Consider the following 22,351-nt stretch of genomic DNA (forward strand, 5'->3'; position numbering starts at 1 on the left):
TCGTGGTGATTTGTGTCATTGTCTACCTGCCCTCCTTATTATTTTCTGGTTTGTACCCGACCCTCAGAGTTTTACACGGTTGCGTAGTTGGTCGTAAACATAGGCAGTAGCACTGTACTAAGACACTAGTTGTTTGAAAATTTGTCCCGCTGTTATATTGCCTTTCCTTTCTGACTTGTACCCGATCATTAATGTTCTAATGAAGCAGCTCCTGGTAGTAAATACAGTCGGAACAATTGTACTAAGTCACAGGTTTCCGTTAAACGAAAGAGCGACCTTGTGGTTAGATTTAGATGTTAACCGATTCAATTCTTTGATTGTAATTTCATTTCTCAGTCATTAGTTATAATCTGAACAACCTGTTGTACTAAGCTGTTCATTACTGTGTTTGAAAGACCGGATCATTATTAGTTTATTTTAGCTGGATCTTGTGGTTCCGCGAGTGAGTTCTCTTGTAATAACTGTTCACAGGTAATGTTTTTAAGACGCTCCTTCAGAGCGGTCTTAATAACAGACAATCAGTTTAACTTTGAACATATTAACAGACAACTGTCACCAGGACTTTAGTCAAAATGCAATTGTCAGAAGGGACAGGTTGGGATCCAGTCGCACCTTCGTTGCCGATTGAAATTAAGAAGTAAGCCTTCTCATTGTCATTGTTTCCTAAACTGTTTAACCTTTAAGCACAGGTGCGCATCTTAACCCCGAACCTTTCGACATACAGCTTTCAAATTAAAAGTTACGTCAATTTTTTTGAGTAACTGAATCACTCTTGTCATCGTGGTGCTTCTATAGTTTTCATGTGTTGCAGAAGGGCATTTAATAAGACAGACTGTGTCCACCGCGTTAGTAAACACAGCTATTTTACCCGATAACGGGCGGGCTGCAGATCCGGCCGTTTTGTGATCATTGTCATATTGTTTCCTATTTTGCAATACAGCACTTCAAATTTCTTTCGTAAAAGCCTATTCACCTTAAGGTTTAAGGTCAAAAGAATTTTGCAAATTTGTTCATTTTATTAAAGAAAATTTTATTGTTATATATTGTTGAATAAACAGATTGTGTGAAAAGAAAGTTATATTCCAGTAACTACCACGTATGAATGGTGTGTAAGTGTACAGACTTATCGTGACAGCTGTTCATGTCTACCGGTGACTTTACTTCTTTTCTCAGGCAGTATGTGCCATACATACGTACGAGCTCTGAAGAACTAGCGGTCCAGTGCAACAGCGGAACTCCTTCCGTACCAACGTCTGCCAGAACATCCCCGCAACATATAGGTATAGAGGGAGTTCAATAGCATTTGTATCAAACGTCTAGGGAACAATTTTTGATAGAGACAAAATGTTCGCTAACGCTTCCGGGCGATGCTAGGCGTCTTTCGTAATTGGTTATGCCTGTGAGAGACTGGAGTGTCTAGGAACTTTACGGCGTGGTATGCAATGTGTATTGTCCATAAACATCTCCTCCCTTTGAAAGTGGGTAGTCCGAGCTTTTAATACATTTATCTCCACTTAGAGACACTCATAATTAAGGTTTTATTGTTGAAAATCACTGTCAATTTACCGGGTTAAATAGTATGCATATGCAGCCCATCTAGTTCGGTGGAATTTCATCGTCCCATGGCCACCCAATTCAATAATAAGACAGCTAGTGCTGCCGGGAAGCCTCAAGATCTCGAAAAACATTTATTAATCATTATACAACTACACTTTCAGTGTGGTATTTTCATATTAGTGATAAACAAAGGTATAAATTGTTCCAGTTGCAGAAATGTTTTAGCTGCTCTCATTTTGGTCATGCCAAATTAATTTATCTTTACTAAATACAACTACAAAACAAATGTCTGTACATCACTGGTATTGAAATAATAAAGCAATAATACGCCTTTTATATTAATGAAAACCCTCAGTATTTTGTTACTGTGTAGGTCATTCTGAGATAAGCGGAACACTGACAGGCAAAGAATAACAGGAATGATTAAGTGTTAGTCGTTACTATGCTATGACTGATCACTCGGCAGTGCGGGTACAGGATGATGTTAGACCATGCTCTGATGAGTAGCTGTGTCTGCAAGGAGAGCGGCTGGCGAATGTAGCAGCAGCAGCCCACTTGGACATAGCCGAGTAGCTGCAGAAGAGCATTTCGTACAATCTCTAGCAAAGAAGTGTTTCTCCTGATGGTTAGCACCTGGGTACGTATGGATGTCAAATCTAGGAGGTGTTCACAATAACGTGGATCAGCACTGTATACAGATTTTCATCTCATTGGCGTTTCATATCTAAAATTGCAACTTCAGGAAGGAGAGTAACGAAATTTTACACATTGTGCATATACTGTTTACTGGGGAGAATACATGATTAAATTTGTAGGTGACTTGGGAGTGAACACGAGCGATATTAGTACACAGTAGTGACACCTCTGGCAGCAACATTGGCTTTAACCCGGCCGAACATCGAAGCAGGCATCAGATGACAGGTAAGATTACGCCCTTCAGTGCTGTTTCGACTCAATGCTCTTGTTGAAAAATAACGTCACGGAGACATCGAATGTATGACACAGCCTACTATCCAAATTACCGGCTACGTGAACCAGAGGTGATCGTATTCCGTACCCAATGGCACTACAAACGCCTCGCCGGAAACTGGACCTATATGATAAGGACAAATGCCATCTAACATTCACTTTTCTCGGGGCCTCCACACACGGTAACTTCCATCGTGATGCTGTAAGCACGACCAGGACTCGTCTGGAAAGACGTAGTAGTGCCTATCTTGTGTCCAGTGTTACTTTTCGATTCACTGATGTTGGTGTGCCTGTACCTGCTGCTGCGTCAAGGGACGCCACAGCAGTGGTCGCCGTGCTGACTGCCACTGCTACTCCAGACGTTAGCTGACTGTTCTTGTGGTTACATCTCTTTATGATAATAATACCATTTCCTGGCTTGTCTGTACACTCGTACACTTTTGAGCAATCAACATATCTGCCCTCTCAGGCATTAGTCGCGTGAGGCAGTTGAGATCCAGCATGGCGTACACAATGGTTCATCTGAACCTATTGATTCCACGTTCTCTTGAAAGTCACTGAATGATCACACTGTCGAAATCCCACTTGTGCTGGTAGACTTCTTCCTTCTTACACGATGCCTAACATGATTTTATCACAAACAAGACCTTAAATATCCGAGCGATCGATATGTCTCTTCTGTCTGGTACTAGTCAAGTGAGGTCGATGAGATCCTACCAGGCGTTGAGAAGATTCTCCCGAAGTCATAGGCAGCAGTATTCTCAGTTGGCAATGGTTCCGCCGCTGTCGAAGTCCCGCTTGGGCTGGTAGACGGTCCCCTTTATACATGGTGCACAGGACGACCTTATTACGTACAAGTAATCAATATGTCTGTCCTCTCTGGTGCTAGTTCAGTGACACCGATGGTATCATGCAAGTGGTTAAGAATAGTTCTTCTGAAACTATTGATTCCATGTTCTCCTGAAAGCTATAAGGGAGGTCGCATTTTCTGTTAGCCACGGTCCGGCTGCAATCAAAACCTCACATGTTCTGGCATACGTTTCATCTTCTTATATGGCACATAACATGATTTTATCTCAAACAAGATCGTACACTTCCAAAGAATCAGTATGTCTATCCTCTCTGGCACTAGTCACTAGTCATATGAGGTCAATGAGATCCTGCAAGGCGTTGAGAATGCTTCTCCATAACCTATTTGTTCCATATTCTCAAGAAAGTCATAGTCCGGCTGCATTCTCGGTTGGTCACAGTCTTGCCGTTGTCGAAATCCCACAGGTGTTGGGATAAGTTCCCTTTCCATACAATGCCCATAACAAGACCTTATCACAAACAAGGTCCTATACGTCCGAGCGATCAGTATGTCTGTCCTCCTTGGTGCTAGTCACGTGACGATGATGAGATCCTGCAAGACGTTAAGAATGGTCCTCCTCTTCCTCCTATTGATTCCATATTCAGTGAAAGTCATAGGCCGGCTGCATTCTCGGTTGGCCACGGTCCTGCCGCAATCGAAACTCCACACATGCTGGTTCCTGTTTCTCCTTCTTACACGACGTTTAACACGATCTCACCGCAACGAACATTCAGATGCGATTTATGAATGAGAAATTCACTCCGTAATTTTTCGTTACGTATAGTCTGCAAAAGGAGTTACTGCAACATACTTTGGGCTGCTGCACTGATATGCTGATCATTTGCATATTAAAGCCTGTAGTACACTCAGTGCCAATCTAACGTTTGTTCCTGAGCCATGCTGAGGCTCGCGGTATTGCTGTTTGTAGTTTTCCACCCTGTGTTGGAGGCTAGACCGTATCGTTTAGGTGGCACGGTTGCGGTTGTTTGTCTTCTTCTCTTGTTGACTGGCGCCACTCGGTTTCGCAAGCGTTGCCTGTCCGCTAGTGGCAGTGGCGGCGGTCAACGATATGTAGTAACTGTTGCCCTATCTTTGGGGCGACATCGTTGTTTTCCGGGTGTGAGTGTGGAGTTGGGCTGGGGACTCTGGAGGAGCCAGGTCAGCACAGTGCGCGAACACGCCAGGACCGCTGACGGCGCGCATGGACTGCTGGATGGAATGGCTGTGGTCACGAGGGTGCACGACCTCATCGTAAACCAGCTCGTGCAGGCTTTAAGATGAGTGCATTTCAATTCAAGGAGACAAACCTCCACCATTGTGACATCTCGCGATTCTCTAGTGACTTGGGTTCGTGTTGCTGCTCGTAGTGTCGCCAAGCTGAAGAACAGTGAGTGGAGTGCTTGGGGAAAACGGACCTGATTAGCTTTCCTCGACTTCTTATTATTATTTACTGCGTTCAACTTCTTACAATTTGTCAAGTTCAACCAGCAATATACTTATTGCCTAGTGGCCGCTAACGCCCCAGTTACCTGCCTTGGGGGTTACTGTAAATAATGGCAGGGTACATTTCCTCGCCTTGCCACTGCTGTCCGGTGAGGCGTGTAGTTTTGACAGCTTTCTTGATTGTAGGCCGTTTGTGATTCTTCTACTCGTAGTGATTGCTTTCTCGTTCCAGGCGCTCTAAGTGCAGTATTCTGGGGGCATAATGCAGGCCGCCAGTTCCGGTTTCGCGTGTTGTTCCATTCTTGCATTTGGTTTATTGTTTATTGGACGTCACGTGGCATCAGCAAGATTACCATTAGTCATTCGTCAGACTGCCACTAGTCTGAGTTACCATCTTGTGAAGTGAATGCAACTCTTGGCTGCCTATTTCATCGCTCGCGAAAGAGTTTGTTGCCGGACCTTCTCAGAGGTCGATTCCTGGAGCACCATCTGTGACTGGTCCTTGCGTTGTATATTGTATTATTTATTACCATACCTTGTAATGCCTACATTGAAGGTTATGTATGTCTGGTTAATAGTTCTGGTTGCCTTCTGGAATAAATCTAGCAGTCTAAGGGTTGTGTTACAAGGTTACCATCAACTTATTTCACCCGTTTGGTGGTCAGTTGCTTGTTTCTTTTACTTAACCTTTTCTTGTATTTGCTGTTTTACAGCAGGTTTCTAAATTTTTTATATAATTGCCGTTCCTGGCGTGTAAGGCCTTCAGCCGCGATTGTGATCGTTTGCTTTGAAAAAAAATAATTCGTTATTTGTATTTTAGCAGTAAGACTTAAAGTGTTATTTACTGCCTTTCCTGGCGTCTGATACCTTCTGCTGGCTTGTGGCCACTTATCTTTTAATATTTCAATACCTGTAAGTTGTAATTGCAGCGAGTTCTTAAACATTCTTAATTTATTGCCATTCTTGGCTTGTAAGGCCTTAAGCCGTGATCAGAGTGGCTTGTTTTCTTTTTTAACATTATCTGTATCTGTATTTTATGATGATCTGCTAAATTGTAACGCACTGAAAACACTATTATTTACACAGTTGTTTATTCCTTCATTAATAACGTGTGGTATTTTTTATTTATTGTTGAGTCTCTAATTGCTGGTTTTTTTTTTAATGTGTGTAACTGTAAAAGGCAACGAATAGTAGGGACCGATGGCCCAAGCAGTCTGGTCCCTTGAATCCCACAAACCATCCAACCAATAGTAACTGATTACGGCCCCGTCCACAATCGTAACCGAATCCTACCTTCCATTGAATACCAGGTTCCACGTCCGTGCCGTCTTCATGGTACTGAGATTTTGATTGTCAGCAGTCAAGTAGAGAAAACGTTAACACTGAGCCTGGCCATGTCGTTGGTTGAGAGGGCGACTGAGTGTGGGTGGTGGCTGAGGCAAGCCGGGTGCTCAGGTTGTGGGAACGTCCCGCGCAGCAGCTGCACAGCTGTGACGAGAGTTCCCAGCTTCCTGGTTGATCGCTACGCAGCTGCGGGCACCGGCGCGTAGAGCGGCCGCATATTGCGAGTTCCGTGTGTTGCTCCGCCGGCCAACCGTTCAGCAACGATTGCACGCTTAGATACGGTAGTGTTCCATATACATTAGCGCATTGTTCTGCCGAAGTAACTGGCGGAAACCCATTTTGCGTTTACTTTGACCCTGAAGGTCAATGCAGAAAGAGAATTCCTTTCGCTCTCGATATTTCCAGCCCTTCGTGCTGCGGAAACTCGTTCGGTGTTACCCTAACCTGCATATTACACCAAATTTCACCTTAGTGTATTATCTGGCATGCCTCAGGAACCTGTAATAAGGTTGCAGTATCAACATACGTAGCCAGTTGCTCACAAAACCTGGTGGCAGCCGAGTTAACCTGCAAGTATATAGTCATTTCTCCTCCTTCTAATATCGATATCGTACTCCTTTTGGAAGTGAAAATGTAATTGTTACAAGTAACAGGGTTTAAAAGTAGTGATGTTGATTAGTGTTTGAACCTGCTTATTACATTCATTCCTTCGTCTTCTAACAACCTTACCACAACAAAGGTCAAAATTTAATAATGATTTTGGGTTGCTCACGCTGCTAAATACTGCATTTTTTCGGGCAACAACAGAGTTATTATGTGGCAGGTGTCATTAGAGCACAGTTAATAAAGTCATTTCATGTAATAATGAATAAACTAGGCACACATCTTTTCGTGTTTCCCACGCTGGTCTCGTTGTAAAATCATGGCTCAATCGTCGAAAATCTAGGTGGTGATGATTCCAAGCTCGGATGCAAAGAGGCATAGGTTTTATTCTGCTATATTCAAAAGTTTTATAGATGTGTTTCACAAACCATTCTTGAAGATAAACCTTTGAAAGTTAGCACAATGGTGATGTAAAAAAAGTAATCAGCACTCCGAATTTAAGTTACACTTCTTTTTTATTGCTTTTGTTGCAATATCACGTAACACACAAAACATCACTTCACAATACAAAATATACTTGAAAACATCTTCCTCACTGTTAAAGTTCACAATTTATAAGCTGACTATAATATGCGTCTTTCCAACATGACGTCCAAGACTTGACTTTATTCAAGGTCCGACTCTCTAACTAAACTAACTGTTTACGCGCCCAAAAATCAAGAGTTACAAGTACTTTAAAGATCATAGTGACAAAAGAAAGAATATACATAAGAGTAATATCATTGCATTATAAACATATCGGTGTATCAAAGTACCTGTACATTGATGAAATCAAATCTGAATGCTGTCTCAGAAATATGTCAACTACTTTACAGAACACAGTAGAATATTGCTGGTATCGAGAGGTTCAGGTGAGGTGCTGTATTGGTTGCGTAATTCAAGTGCGATTACAGTCTCCCTCCGTAATGTTTACCTCCCACACTTCACTCCGCAGTCAACCTCACTATTCCAGGAGGCCTCAGAAAGTCTTATTAGCCGAGCGCTTCTTTCGGTCAAGTTGTACAATAAATTTATTTTCTCCCCAACTCAATTCAGTACCTGCTCAGTAGATATTCGATCTACCCATCTACTTTTCAGCATCCTTCTATAGCACCGCATTTCGAAACTTTCTGTTCTCTTCTGATCTGAACCGTTTGTCGTCAATGTCTTCAAGAGAGCCCCCAACCTGGAATATAGTATAAAGAGTTTTTGTGCATTACTGAATACTGATACTTTCGTATCCCGCCTGGAAGGCGGCGCGTGGTTCTGCTCCTGTAAACTGAAGGGTAGGCCGAATGTAGGAAGTGAGTAGGAGCAGGAAAAGGTGAAAATCTCTCGGTTCTGCTCTTAGGAATGGTTTTACTATATCACAATAGTAGCTGAATACATAACTTTGCATTGAGGAGCACGTAGGTGCGTAACCGTAATCCCGTCGTAAGTAGTACAAAGTCTCAATAGCCCTCTGAAGTTGAAGTGATGCTTCTAGGCCGTCTGCTCTTGATGAAATGGGCGGAATCTGGAGCGGTTCTCTTAGAGCTCCACAGCGCCGGCTAGAGGACGCTGTCGTCGACGTCTGTCGTAGTGTCAACTGAAGAACTTTCACCTACGCCGTGGCACCGTAGCTATCGGTACCACAGATACATTTCTAGAAGTGAATGGAAAACGCTCAGTTCTCTGGGATACAGTACGTTTTTAGTGTCACCTGTAATAATCCGTTTCTGTGGCATGGCAGATCTCGAAGCTGACCAACTCATTCACATCAAAGATGGCAATTTTAGAGTCTTATTCCCTCTACCTGGATAAATTTTTAGGGCACCAAAGCATATTTTCCACATTTCAGTTCTGTGCAAGGTTAAACTCAGGACAAATGCCCTCTAAAGTAATTCCTAACACTGAAATTTATATTATATATTAATAAACTTCTCTTTTTCAGAAATGCTTTCTTTTCTATTGCCAGTCTACATTTTGTGTCCTTTCCGCTACAATCATCGTGAGCTGTTTGCTGCGCACACTACTTTTAGTGTTATTTCCTAATCTAATTCCGTCAGGATCGTGTGACATAACTCTAGTACGTTGTTGATTCTCTCCTCTTTACAAGGAACAACCTATTTCGTTGAAATGCTCTTACAAGTCCCTTGTCGCCTCTGATAGAATTAAAATGTCGTCGACAAACCTGATAGTTGTTATTTCTTCTCCCTACTCTTTAGTTCCCCTTTACAAATTTCTCCTTGGTTTCTTTTACTGCTAGTTCCATGTACAGGTTGAATAAAATCAGAGATAGACTACAACCCTGCCCCACTCCATCTGTCACTGCTTCCCATACACAAACGTTGCAAAACTGTTGAAACAGCGGATACCAATTGTCCTTAAAATACAGCATAATTATTGAACCTAGGTTACGAAGGGCTATATACTATGAACTATGCAGTCCACATTTGCGTATTTTGAGCGAGTTATGTTAAGACGTGTTTTTTCCGAAACCATGTAGATGTTAGCTATTTTCCAGAATACATGCTGTTGGTGGCACGGGAACACGTGGGGAAGCGCGTTACTACAAAACCATGTACGTCGACGTGATAGTCACCGGTTAACAGCGTTCACCGTAGTGTGCAAGTGCACACCTAAAGCCGTTTGTATTACTCTAGGGCCGTTTGCAAACCGACGTGAAATTTGACTCCGAACACAAAAACTCGCAGCCAATGATCGTAATAGACCCAAACCTTGTATAGAGCTTGACAAAAGCTTTTACGTTAAGTCTGCACTGTCGGCGACATTGTTCAATGACAATGGACGATGCTGAAGCGGCTCCGGGTGGAACTATGACATGAGTCGTCGGCTGATACTCGTATCCGAGTTTTCATTTCTCTCCTGAGATTTCCTTTGTCACTGTTCAGGCTTGGAAGTGTCGTTGATGGCTTAGAAATCCAATCCTAGCGTGGAACAGGCGGCCACAGACATTACAGCTCATGGAAGGTGGAGGACGTGGCTGAGCCTGGAGGAGTTTACGTCTCCGGCGTTTGTCATTCTCCATTCTTCGACGTTCCAGCTCAAAGTTTTCAAGAGCATTTGAGGTAACTGAGCGCCAGCGACTTCGATCTTCTACTATTGTGGACCAGTTACTCGGATCGATATTCAAGATTTTCAGATTTTTCTTGTACTGATCCTTATAACGTTTGAGAGGGGCATCTCGTGGCCTTTTACCTGTGCTCACTTCGCTGTACAGCATTTGGCGTGGAAGTCTGTCATTTTTCATCCGCTGGACATGTCCGACCCATCTGAGTTGATGCCTAATGATAACAGCTTCCATGCTATACATTTTTGCTTTCTCAAGAACAGCCGTTCAACACGACATGAATATAGACTGAAACTTGATTCCGACTCGTTAGTAGCTTCTTTACATTGTTCATTAATTTGTAAAGTTAAACCATTCGCGGGTATAGTTTCATCAGTGCAAGGACGTCACCTACACGCTCAAGAACCACTGACACACCAGGGGAAATTCGTTACACACCAAATCATCTTGTTTTGTTTTACATTACCGAAAGCGTTAGTTTCGAGATAGGCCAAAGTGCGTATGATTTCCTTCTACATACGTTGTAGTAACAATGTCACTAAAATTAGAGAAATTCAGGCTTTACTATGACATGCCTAAAATCATTCTTGACCGGCATCGTCTTTGAGTGGAATAGGAAGAACGGAAAATATTGCTGCTATACTGTGAACTCTTCATCATATTGATGTTTGCAAAGAATAGATGAATTCGAGATATATAAGAAACGTAAAGTACATCATGTAAAGGGCCAGTATCAAATCATCGACCTTAACATTTACGTAGCACATCGAAGATTTGCACCTACTCTGCGAAAGAAGTTGTTGACATCATCAACTGTAAGTTCTATCCACTCAGCCAGTTCATAGTAAGAACACGATGCAGTGTGATTTTCTGTCTCTCTCTCTCTCTCTCTCTCTCTCTCTCTCTCTCTCTCTCTCTCTCTCTACCAAGTCAAAATTAAGATACATCTTTGAACTTAATGAAAGCTGATCATGTTTATTAACAGTAAACACAGTATCCAACGAAGAACGGCACGTTTCGCCGTGGGATCGTTTAGTAAGCATGAGAGCGTTACGGAGATGCTCAGCAAACTCCAGTGGCAGATGTTACAAGAGAGGCGTTGTGCATCACGGAGAGGTTTATTGTTGACATTCCTAGAACGTTTTATCCAAGACGAGTCGGACAACGTGATACCGCTTTCCATATTGTTGTGAAATGACGAAGTTAAAACGTCGAGATGTCGAGGTCTGCGAACTTAATTTGACATACACTATGTGATCAAAAGTATCCGGACACCTGGCTGAAAATGACTTACAAGTTAGTGGCGCTCTCCATTGGTAATGCTGGAATTCAATACGGCTTTGGCCCACCCATAGCCTTGATTACAGCTTCCACTCCCGCAGGCGTACGTTCAATCAGGTGCTGGAAGGTTTCTTTGGAAATGGCAGCCCATTCTTCACGGAGTGCTGCACTAAGGCAAGGTATCGGTCGATGAGGCCTGGCACGAGGCTGGCGTTCCAAAACATCCCAAAGGTGTTCTATAGAAGTCAGGTCAGGACTCTGTGCACGCCAGTCCACTACAGCGATGTGACTATCATGTAACCACTCCGCCACATGCCGTGCATTATGAACAGGTGCTCGATCGTGTTGAAAGATGCAATCGCCATCCCCGAACTGCTCTTCAACAGTGAGAAGCGAGAAGGTGCTTAAAACATCCGTGTAGGCCTGTGCTGTGATAGTGCCACGCAAAACAAGAGTTGCAAGTCCCGTCCATGATGAACACGACCACACCATAACACCACCACCTCCGAATTTTACTGTTGACATTACACACGCTGGCAGATGATGTTCACTGGCCATTCGCCACACCCACAACCTGCTATCGGATCGTCACATTGTGTACCGTGATTCGTCACTCCACACAACGTTTTTCCTCTGTTCAATCGTCCAATGTTCACGCTCCTTACATCAAGCGAAGAGTCAAATGTGTGTGAAATCTTATGGGACTTAACTGCTAAGGTCATCAGTCCCTAAGCTTACACACTACTTAACCAAAATTATCCTAAGGACAAACACACACACCTATGCCCGAGGGAGGACTCGAACCTCCGCCGGGACCAGCCGCACAGTCCATGACTGCAGCCTCCCAGACCGATCGGCTAAACCCGCGCGGCACGCGAGGCGTCGTTTGGCATCTACCAGCGTGATGTGGGCTTATGAGCAGCCGCTCGACCATGAAGTCCAAGTTTTTTCACCTCCTGCCTAACTGTCGTAGTGCTTGCAGTGGATCCTGATCCATTTTCGAATTCTTGTGTGATGGTCTGGATAGATGTCTGCCTATTACGCATTACGACCCTCTTCAACTGTCGGCGGTTTCTGTCAGACGAGGTTGGCCTGAACGCTTTTGTGCTGTACATGTCCCTTTACGTTTCCACTTCACTATCACATTGGAAACAGTGGAGCTAGCGATGTTTAGGAGTGTGGAAATCTCGCGTACAGAAGTATGACACAAGTGACACCCAATCACGTGACCACGTTCTAAATCCGTGAGTTCCGCGTAGTGCCCCATTCTGCTCTCTCACGTTGTTTAATGACTACTGAGGTCGCTGATGTGGAGTACCTGGCAGTAGGTGGCAGCACAATTCATCTAATATGAAAAACGTATGTGTGTCCGGATACTTTTGATCACATAATGTACTACCATCTCTTCTTCTTCGTGTTTCACTTTTGTGTGTGTGTGTGTGTGTGTGTGTGTGTGTGTGTGTGTGTGTGTATGTATGTATGTGGATTAGGTGCGCTCAACATCGAAATTATCACCGCCATTTTTTTTTCGGCAATGTATTATCTATCTTATTACATGTTATCATACACTGAAACGCCAAAGAAACTGGTATAGACAAGGGTATTCAAATACAGAGATAAGTAAACAGTCAGAATACGGTGCTGCCGTCGGCAACGCCTATGTAAGACAAGTGTCTGGCACAGTTGTTAGATCGGTTACTGCTGCTACAGTGGCAGGTTATCGAGATTTAAGTGAGTTTGAACGTGGTGCTACAGTCAGTGCAGGAGCGACAGGACACAACATCTCCGAAGTACCAATGACGTATGCATCTTCCCGTACCATCATTTAACGATTATTCCGTGAATATCAGGAATCCGGTAAAGCATCAAATCTCCGACATCGCTACGGCCAGAAAAGATTCTGTAAGAACGGCACCAGCGACGACTGAAGAGAATCGTTCAACGTGACAGAAGTGCAACCTTTCCGGAAATTGCTGCAGATTTCAGTGCTGGGCCATCAACAAGCATCAACGTGCGAACCTTTCAACGAAATATCATCGACATGGGCTTTCTGAGCCGAAGGCCCACTCGTGTACCCTTGATGACTGCATGACACAAAGCTTTACGCCTCGCTTGGGGCCGTCAACACTGACATTGGTCTGTTGATCAATGGAAACATGTTGCCTTGTCCGACGAGTCTCATTCCAAGTTGTATCGAGCGTAACCTCATGAATCTATGGACCCTGCATTTCAGTAGGCAACGGTTCAAGCTGGTGGAGGCTCTGTAGTGGTGTGGGGCATGTGCAGTTGGAGTTATGAGACCCCTGATACGTTTAGATACGACCCTAACAGGTGACACGTACTTCAGTATCCTGTCTGATCACCTGCATCCATTCGTGCCCACTGCGCATTCCGACGGACTTGGGCAATTCCAGCAGGGCAATGCGGCACCCCCCACACGTACAGAACTGCTACAGAGTGGCTCCAGCTACATTCTTCTAAGTTTAAACTCTTCCGCTGGCCACCGAACTCCCCAGACATGAACATTATTGAGCGTACCTGGGATGTTTTTCAGAAAAGATCTCCACTCCCTCGTGCTCTTGCGGATTTATGGGCAGTCCTGCATGATTCATCTCCAACACTACTTCAGACATTACACGAGTCCATACCATGTCGTGTTGCGGCACTTCTGAGTGCTAGCGGGTGCCCTACACGATATAAGGCAGGTGTTTTATAAACATCTTAGTCCAAATAGATATTCCCTAAGTACCTCACAGTACTGGCGGAAGGGACTTTTGGCCCCACTGCCATTTCACCTCTTCCCTGTTTCAACTGCGAATGGCGGGTAGGAGGAACGGATGCCGGTAAACCTCCGCGAAGGCTCTAATTCGCAGATTTTCACGCCGTTTTCATTTCACGGGAAGTGGAATGAAGTATCTCATTATCTGACTCTTTTGGAACGAAAGCTCTACGAATATCAACAGTAAACCTTTCTCTGGTGCCCCACAACATCTCTTTTGCAACGTCTGCCATTGGAGTTTACTGTTTAAGAGTCGCAACTCTTTGTTACATGTGGAACGGCAACCAGGGTGCATTAGTGTTGTTTGTGTTTAGTGTTGTTACCACTCCTAGTAGGAAATATAAGGGGCGTGAACAGCGTCTGATGTTAAGCCATCACTATGAAAGACACAGGTGTCGTGTAGGCGTGTGGGACAGCGTTATCAGCAACTGACAGATTTCAAAAGGTGCCTCATTGTTGGTCTCAATTTGGCCAGCTGGTCGGTTGGTACAGTATCCAGATTTGTGGGAGATTCAGATGTGACAGTGGCCGATGGTAAACTACAGGGGAACGTGATGGCAGATGTAATCGTCGTCAAGGTTCCAATCGACGACGTCTGACAACCATAAGGATGGATCGCCGTATTGTGCTCCAAGCACAACGCAACCCCTCCACTTCTGCGCATGCCATCGGAGAGCAAGTGTTGGACTTCCAGTAATATTCCGTGTCGTCTTGCATCTTTGGTAGGACACTGTCAGCAACCGGACTACTGAACTACCATCCCATGTGTGGACTGCAGTTAAGAAACAACACAAATGGCTGCGTTTGTATTGGTACCGTCACCAGGAAGCATCAACTGCTGATGAACGGTGTCCTATTGTGTTCAGCAATAAATCGCCATCCTGGAGGACCATCGTCGACAATTATGGCGGTGCCATTCTTACGTGATTTGGGAGGCACAACGGTGTTACTCCTGGCATTGTGGTGGGGGAGCCATCGGATATAACTTCAGGTCATGGCTGGTTGTGAGGGAACTCTGACGTCCCAACGGTATGTTATGGATATTCGATGTCCTTACGTGTTACCAATCATACGACGGTATCGTGCTAACATCTTTCAGAAGGACAATGTTCATCCATACATGGCATGTTCATCTGTGAACTGTCTGTGTGATGCTGAGATACTCACATGGTCATCAAGATCCCCAGATCTACCCACGATAGAATATGTCTGGAATCAGCTAGGACGTCAACTATGTAATCACCGAAATATCCAGGACGGCAAAGACAAGTGAATACAGTTGTGGGCCAACTCGCTTCAGGAGAGGCTCCAACGTCTCTGACACCCTTCCAAATCGAATCAATGCATGCATCGAGTAAAGCAGTGATTGAGTAGGAAGTGAGGCAACATTGTAATCTAACCCCGATCTTATGCAATCTATAGACTGAGCAAAAAGTACATGAAACCAAGGAAAAATTTGGAGTACGAATTAAAGTTCAGGCAGAAGAAATAAAAACTTCAGGTTTTACGATGATATTGTAATTCTGTCAGAGGTAGCAAAAGACAGAGCACTGAAAGGCCTAAGTCGAAACAAGGCCCCGGGAGTAGACAACATTCCATTAGAACTACTGACAGCCTTGGGAGAGTCAGTCCTGACAAAACTCTACCATCTGGTGAGCAAGATGTATGAGACAGACGAAATTCCCTCAGACTTCAAGAAGAATATAATAATTCCAATCTGAAAGAAAGCAGGTGTTGACAGATGTGAAAATTACCGAACTATCAGCTTAATAAGTCACAGCTGCAAAATACTAACGCGAATTCTTTACAGACGAATGGAACAACTGGTAGAAGCCGACCTCGGGGAAGATCAGTTTGGATTCCGTAGAAATGTTGGAACACGTGAGGCAATACTGACCCTACGTCTTATCTTAGAAGAAAGATTAAGAAAAGGCAAACCTACGTTTCTAGCATTTGTAGACTTAGAGAAAGCTTTTGACAATGTTGACTGGAATACTCTCTTGCAAATTCTGAAAGTGGCGGGGGTAAAATACAGGAAGCGAAAGGCTAATTACAATTGGTACAGAAACCAGGTGGCAATTATAAGAGTCGAGGAACATGAAAGGGAAGCAGTGATTGGGAAGGGAGTGAGACAGGGTTGTAGCCTATCCCCGATGTTATTCAATCTGTATATTGAGCAAGCAGTAAAGGAAACAAAAGAAAAGTTCGGAGTAGGCATTGAAATCCATGGAGAAGAAATAAAAACTTTTAGGTTTACCGATGACATTGTAATTCTGTCAGAGACAGCAAAGAACTTGCAAGAGCAGTTGAACGGAATGGACAGTGTCTTGAAAAGTGGGTATAAGATAAACATCAACAAAAGCAAAACGAGGATAATGGAATGTAGTCGAATTATGTCGGGTAATGCTGAGGGAATTAGATTAGGAAATGAGACACTTAAAGTAGTAAAGGAGTTTTGTTATTTGGGGAGCAAAATAACTGATGATGGTCGAAGTAGAGAGGATATAAAATGTAGACTGAGAATGGCAAGGAAAGCGTTTCTGAAGAAGAGAAATTTGTTAACTTCGAGTATAGATTTAAGTGTCAGGAAGTCGTTTCTGAAAGTATTTGTATGGAACGTAGCCATGTATGGAAGTGAAAGACAAGAAGAGAATAGAAGCTTTCGAAATGTGGTGCTACAGAAAAATGCTGAAGACTAGATGGGTAGATCACGTAACTAATGAGGAGGTATTGAATAGAATTGGGGAGAAGAGGAGTTTGTGGCACAACTTTACTAGAAGAAGGGATCGGTTGGCAGGACATGTTCTGAGGCCTCAAGGGATCACCAATTTAGTACTGGAGGGCAGCGTGGAGGGTAAAAATCGTAGAGGGAGACCAAGAGATGAATACACTAAGTGGATTCAGAAGGATGTAGGCTGCAGTAGGTACTGGGAGATGAAGAAGCTTGCACAGGATAGAGTAGCATGGAGAGCTGCATCAAACCAGTCTCAGGACTGAAGACCACAACAACAACGTAGCAAAAGACTTGGAAGAGTAGTTGAATGGAATGAACAGAGTCTTGAAAGGAGCATATAAGATGAACGTCAACAAAAGCAGTTCAATGATAATGGAACGTAGTCGAATACAATCAGGTTATGGCGAGGGAGCCAGATTAGGTAACGAGACATTTAAAGTAGTAGAAGAAAAGTTAGTACAGCCAGTCAGCCATATTCTGAACAACCTCTGAAACTTTCTCCGTAGCGCTCGCGTTCATCCTAAGTAGGCGTGGACAAAATACTAAGTACGGCCAGGTAGAAACTGCATCCAGTTACTAACGTAGTTGATTCAACTAAACAGTCAGACAGAAAAGGCAAAATACGCTCGAGGTACGAATTAAAAAACGCCTTCATTCACAGCTTTTCATGTTTTACTCAGTACACGATGCATTTCGGACCCTTTGGGTCCATCATCAAGTGTAATTCATGCTTTATTTTTTCCCCTGAATGAGGTGAAATGCATATTCCAAATAATCAAAGAAAAGGAAAAATGTTGTACTCTATTATGAACGTTCTGTCTTTTCGGGGACAGGTAATCTGTAGGTATGAACTAATTAGTTTAATGCTAAATAGATAACGAGAATGAGGTCTTTTTATCATAGTGTACATTGATTATTTCACAGGCTAGGAAAGCAACCGTATTCACTGCCCTTTGAACCACATTACAGTATGAAGCGTTCGCGACTTTCGAATATTACAAGCTCAGCTGTCTCAAAGACTGTTTCTAAAAAGTGCCAAAAACGTGATGTGGTATGATCAGCTCTGGAAGCGCTCCCTCAAATAAACTTTTACCGCACTGCGAATAAACGTTGGTTCTAACTTTCTATCAAAATTAACAACATTAGGTGCAATTTGTGAAAAAGAAACAAAAGTGAAAACTTGAATCACATGATTAGAAATGAACAAATGAACGAAAGTAAAAAGTTTGGCAAAAAAGGAGAGAGGAAATTTCTAGAAATGTTTGTTTTAGCTGGAAGTTTATTTTACGTTACATCAGCATCAAATTTTAATTTGTACGAGTTTAAGCGAACTAAAAAGAAGATCTTTCAGTCGGTAGCTCTCTGTCGATCTCTACCATTCAAAGAGTGATAATTGTATCACACTTCCGTCTTTCCACTTGGTTTGACGAACCTTCGTTTGCTGACAATGACTTTTTGGGTCGCAAGAGAGTGACAGTTGGACCCGCGTAACGTCGTATACAGTAGTTTTTAGGTTATCTGTTGCTCCTACACAGCCTTTTCATTCTCCGAGAATGGAGTTATCCTGTCGTTCTTTCTGAGTATTGTAGTTTTTCATAAACGTTACAGTTTTTAAATTACTTTTTCCTGTCATCATCCTAAAGAGCAATTTCCAAAACCTATTTAAGGCACTGAAAAAACCTGCCATGACCCTGAAATCATTCCTGAGAGCTACCCAACGTGTCAACTATAACCTTTCACTTCACTTCTATTCCGAATCACTCTTCCCCTGGATAGCTGTATTTCTATCAACTTGCGACGAGGTATGTGGCGTTGTCATTAATTTAATCACCTTCAAAAAATAAACTTACGTAATTAATTTTCTGTTTCATTGCTGGTAGATATGTGAAGCCCTGACACACTTCGAAATTACAGCACCACAGTGCCGCAGCACGCCGCTAGAAGAACCAAACCAAAAGTTCCTGCCCCGATGATGAACTAGAATATCGTACGGTAATTCGTTTTCTGAGTTTGAAGTTAATGAAGTAGAAACAATCTATTTTGACCTAGTAAGTGTACGGTAACATTACAGATTTATGCGAGGATGATTTGATAGACGTGCAAAGAATTCACCTTACTTCTCGACATTTTCAACTTTGAGGGATGTACACTTCGTCTAGCGATCGCCAGCTTTTTCATCCCTTCGGAAAAATAGGTTCTGCCAAACTCTGAAAAACAGTCGTTGACTTCAACTATCACCTCCTCATTTGGCAAAATGGTCTTTGCCTTCTTCAGTGCACTTTCACCTTGGTCTGTTGTTCTGACTGTACTTTGACTCAGGTGTGTAATGATGGATGCAGTCAGTCACAGATCAGCGCAAAATGAATAGCGGACTGCGGTTTAACATCGCTACACATTCTGCTGAGATGTTGTGAAGGATGCACTATTGGTCGACATTGAACAATCGCGGCACCCACCTCGCAGACAGCTTCTTCAGAGTAAATTCTTCGTGCAGCATACTATACACTCTCTCATTTGAGATGTCTACGGTCTCAACAGTCTCACGAATTTTTATTCTGAGGTCTTTTATTACCATATCATTGATGTCGTCAGTGGTTTGCTTTGTGTTCACCTCAACTGGACGGCCGGAGCGCGCTTCGTCTTCGGTGCTTGTCCGAGCACGTTGAAATTCATTAATCCAAAAGAAAATGGTCTTCCATGAAACTGCGGAGTCCGCGTGAGCCCTTTCACTTCTCTTTTGATTGGTGCGGCAGTCCAATCTCTCAAATGAATGTGCTTAATATCAACACGAACCTCGGTTTTCTCTATTTTTAATCGCAGTCGAAACACTGACTAATGCAGACAGCGATCAACAATGAAATTTACGCTGTGCATTGTCAAAACTCTTTATACGATCCTTGGAATAATCAAGCTTATCAACCATGAGGGCCCAACAAAAATGTTCCATGCAAATGCAAATTTACCAGACTTACACTACTGGCCATTAAAATTGCTACACCAAGAAGGAATGCAGATGATAAGCAGGTATATGTTATACTAGAACTGACATGTGATTACATTTTCACGCAATTTGGGTGCATAGATCCTGAGAAATCAGTACCCAGAACAACCACCTCTAGCTGTTATAACGGCCTTCATACGGCTGGGCATTGAGTCAAACAGAGCTTGGATGGCGTGTACAGGTACAGCTGCCCGTGCAGCTCCAACACAATACCACAGTTCATCAAGAGTTGTGACTAGCGTATTGTGACGAGCCAGTTGCTCGGCCATCATTGACCAGACCTTTGCAGTTGTTGAGAGATCTGGAGAATGTGCTGGCCAGGGCAGCAGTCGAGCATTTTCTGTATCCAGAAAGGCCCATACAGGACCTGCAGCATGCGGTCGTGCATTATCCTGCTGAAATGTAGGGTTTCTCAGGGATCGAATGAAGGGTAGAGCCACGGGTCGTAACAAATCTGAAATGTAACGTCCACTGTTCAAAGTGCCGTCAATGCGAACAAGAGGTGACCGAGACGTGTAACCAATGGCACCCCATACCATCACCTCGGGTGATACGCCAGTATGGCGATGACGAATATACGCTTCCAATGTGCGCTCACCGCGATGTCGCCAAACACGGATGCGACCATCATGATGCTGTAAACAGAACCTGGATTCATCTGAAAACGTGACGTTTTGCCATTGGTGCACCCAGGTTCGTCGTTGAGTACACCATCGCAGGCGCTGCTGTCTGTGATGCAGCGTCAAGGGTAACCGTAGCCATGGTCTCCGAGCTGATAGTCCATGCTGCTGCAAACGTCGTCGAACTGTTCGTGCAGATGGTTGTTGTCCTGCAAACGTCCCCATCTGTTGACTCAGTGATCGAGACATAGCTGCACGATCCGTTACAGCCGTGCGGATAAGATGCCTGTCATCTCGATTGCTAGTGATACGAGGCCGTTGGGATCCTGGACGGCGTTCCGTATTACCCTCCTGATCCCACCGATTCCATATTCTGCTAACAGTCATTGGATCTTGACCAACGCGAACAGCAAAAACGATACGAAAAAACCGCAATCGCGATAGGCTACAATCCGACCCTGATCATTGTCAGAAACGTGATGGTATGCGTTTCTCCTCCTTACACGAGGCATCATAACAACGTTTCACCAGGCAACGCCGGTCAACTGCTGTTTGTGTATGAGAAATCGGTTGGAAACTTTCCTCATGTCAGCACGTTGTAGCTGTCGCCACCGGCGCCAACCTTGTGTGAATGCTCTGAAAAGCTAATCATTTGCATATCACAGCATCTTCTTCCTGTCGGTTAAATTTCGCGTCTGTAGCACGTCATCTTCGTGGTGTAGCAATTTTGATGGCCAGTAGTGTATTTAGCCACCATCGTATGACAAGGTCGTTAGATAGAGCTGATGCTTCCACGGTTGTCAAACATGCCTGACAACGAATGAAGGAATGGCAGACTATCTGTCTGCGAAGAACTGGATATTGAGAGAGAAGTGGGGATTATTTTTCAACATCGTGAACGTCATTCGAAACGTGGCAAGTGTCACCGCCCGCTGCGCTCTGCGACTGCTCACATCCGTTCAAGAATCCCAGCAAATCGAGGCAGCAGCACAAATGTTGCATCTGTGTCATGCCAATCCGAACAACATCTTTAGTCGCCTAATCATCCTGGGCGATTTCCCGGTGCTTCATTATGGCCTTGAGAGAAACGAACAAAGAAAGTAGTGGTGACAAATGGATTCATCAGATACCATCGTCGGGCAATGTATTTCGGCGTGTGTTTTCGGATCGCCATGGTTTGGCGCTGACAGATTATTCTCGTAAGGTGTGAACCGCCACACGAGCATACTGCCGAAATCTCCCGGCGAGGTTCGGATACACTGTGAAGACAACCCGTCGCGGAAAGCTGCCCGAGGAGGTAGTTCTGCTCCATGACACCGTTTTACAGAAGTGACACATGCCTCTTTTTCAAACCCACAAAACCTGCCTCGTATTCTGATGACTTAGCACAGAATGACGTCTTTCTCTTTCCTCGGACGATGAACCAATTGCGTGGCAGGCATTTTCAGAATGAAGACGAGATTATCTTGCAAGTGGCACGGTTCCTGAACGGCCAAAATGCAGACTACTACAACCAAGGTCTCCGCCATATCATCCTTCATTCAAGGGCTAATGTGAAGAAGGGCCGCGCGGGATTAGCCGAGCGGTCAGGGGCGCTTCAGTCATGGACTGTGCGGCTGGTCCCGTAGGAGGTTCGAGTCCTCCCTCGGGCATGGATGTGTGTGTTTGTCCTTAGGATAATTTAGGTTAAGTAGTGTGTAAGTTTAGGGACTGATGACCTTAGCAGTTAAGTCCCATAAGATTTCACACACATTTGAACATTTTTTTGCTAATGTGAAGAGAAGGATGAACGCCAAGTTTCACACCGACAGCTTTACTTTTGCGAGGTGATAATTACAATTTTATGACTGTTTGAACAACTCGTCTCTTGCCCCTTACGAATATCTACCCACATCGTTTATCTTTTCTTCTTCTCCTATGTGTATCCAAATTCGTTGCTTACGAGTGGCGTTCAATAAATAGAGCTACACATCTTTTTCTCAGCAGATGTCGGCTGAAAAAATACAGAGTTCGTTGTGGCATCCTGAAATACTCCCGCTTCAGCCCGTATAGTTTCAT

This window comes from Schistocerca piceifrons, chromosome 3, assembly GCF_021461385.2.
Source record: "Schistocerca piceifrons isolate TAMUIC-IGC-003096 chromosome 3, iqSchPice1.1, whole genome shotgun sequence".
In the NCBI taxonomy this organism is placed as follows: domain Eukaryota; kingdom Metazoa; phylum Arthropoda; class Insecta; order Orthoptera; family Acrididae; genus Schistocerca; species Schistocerca piceifrons.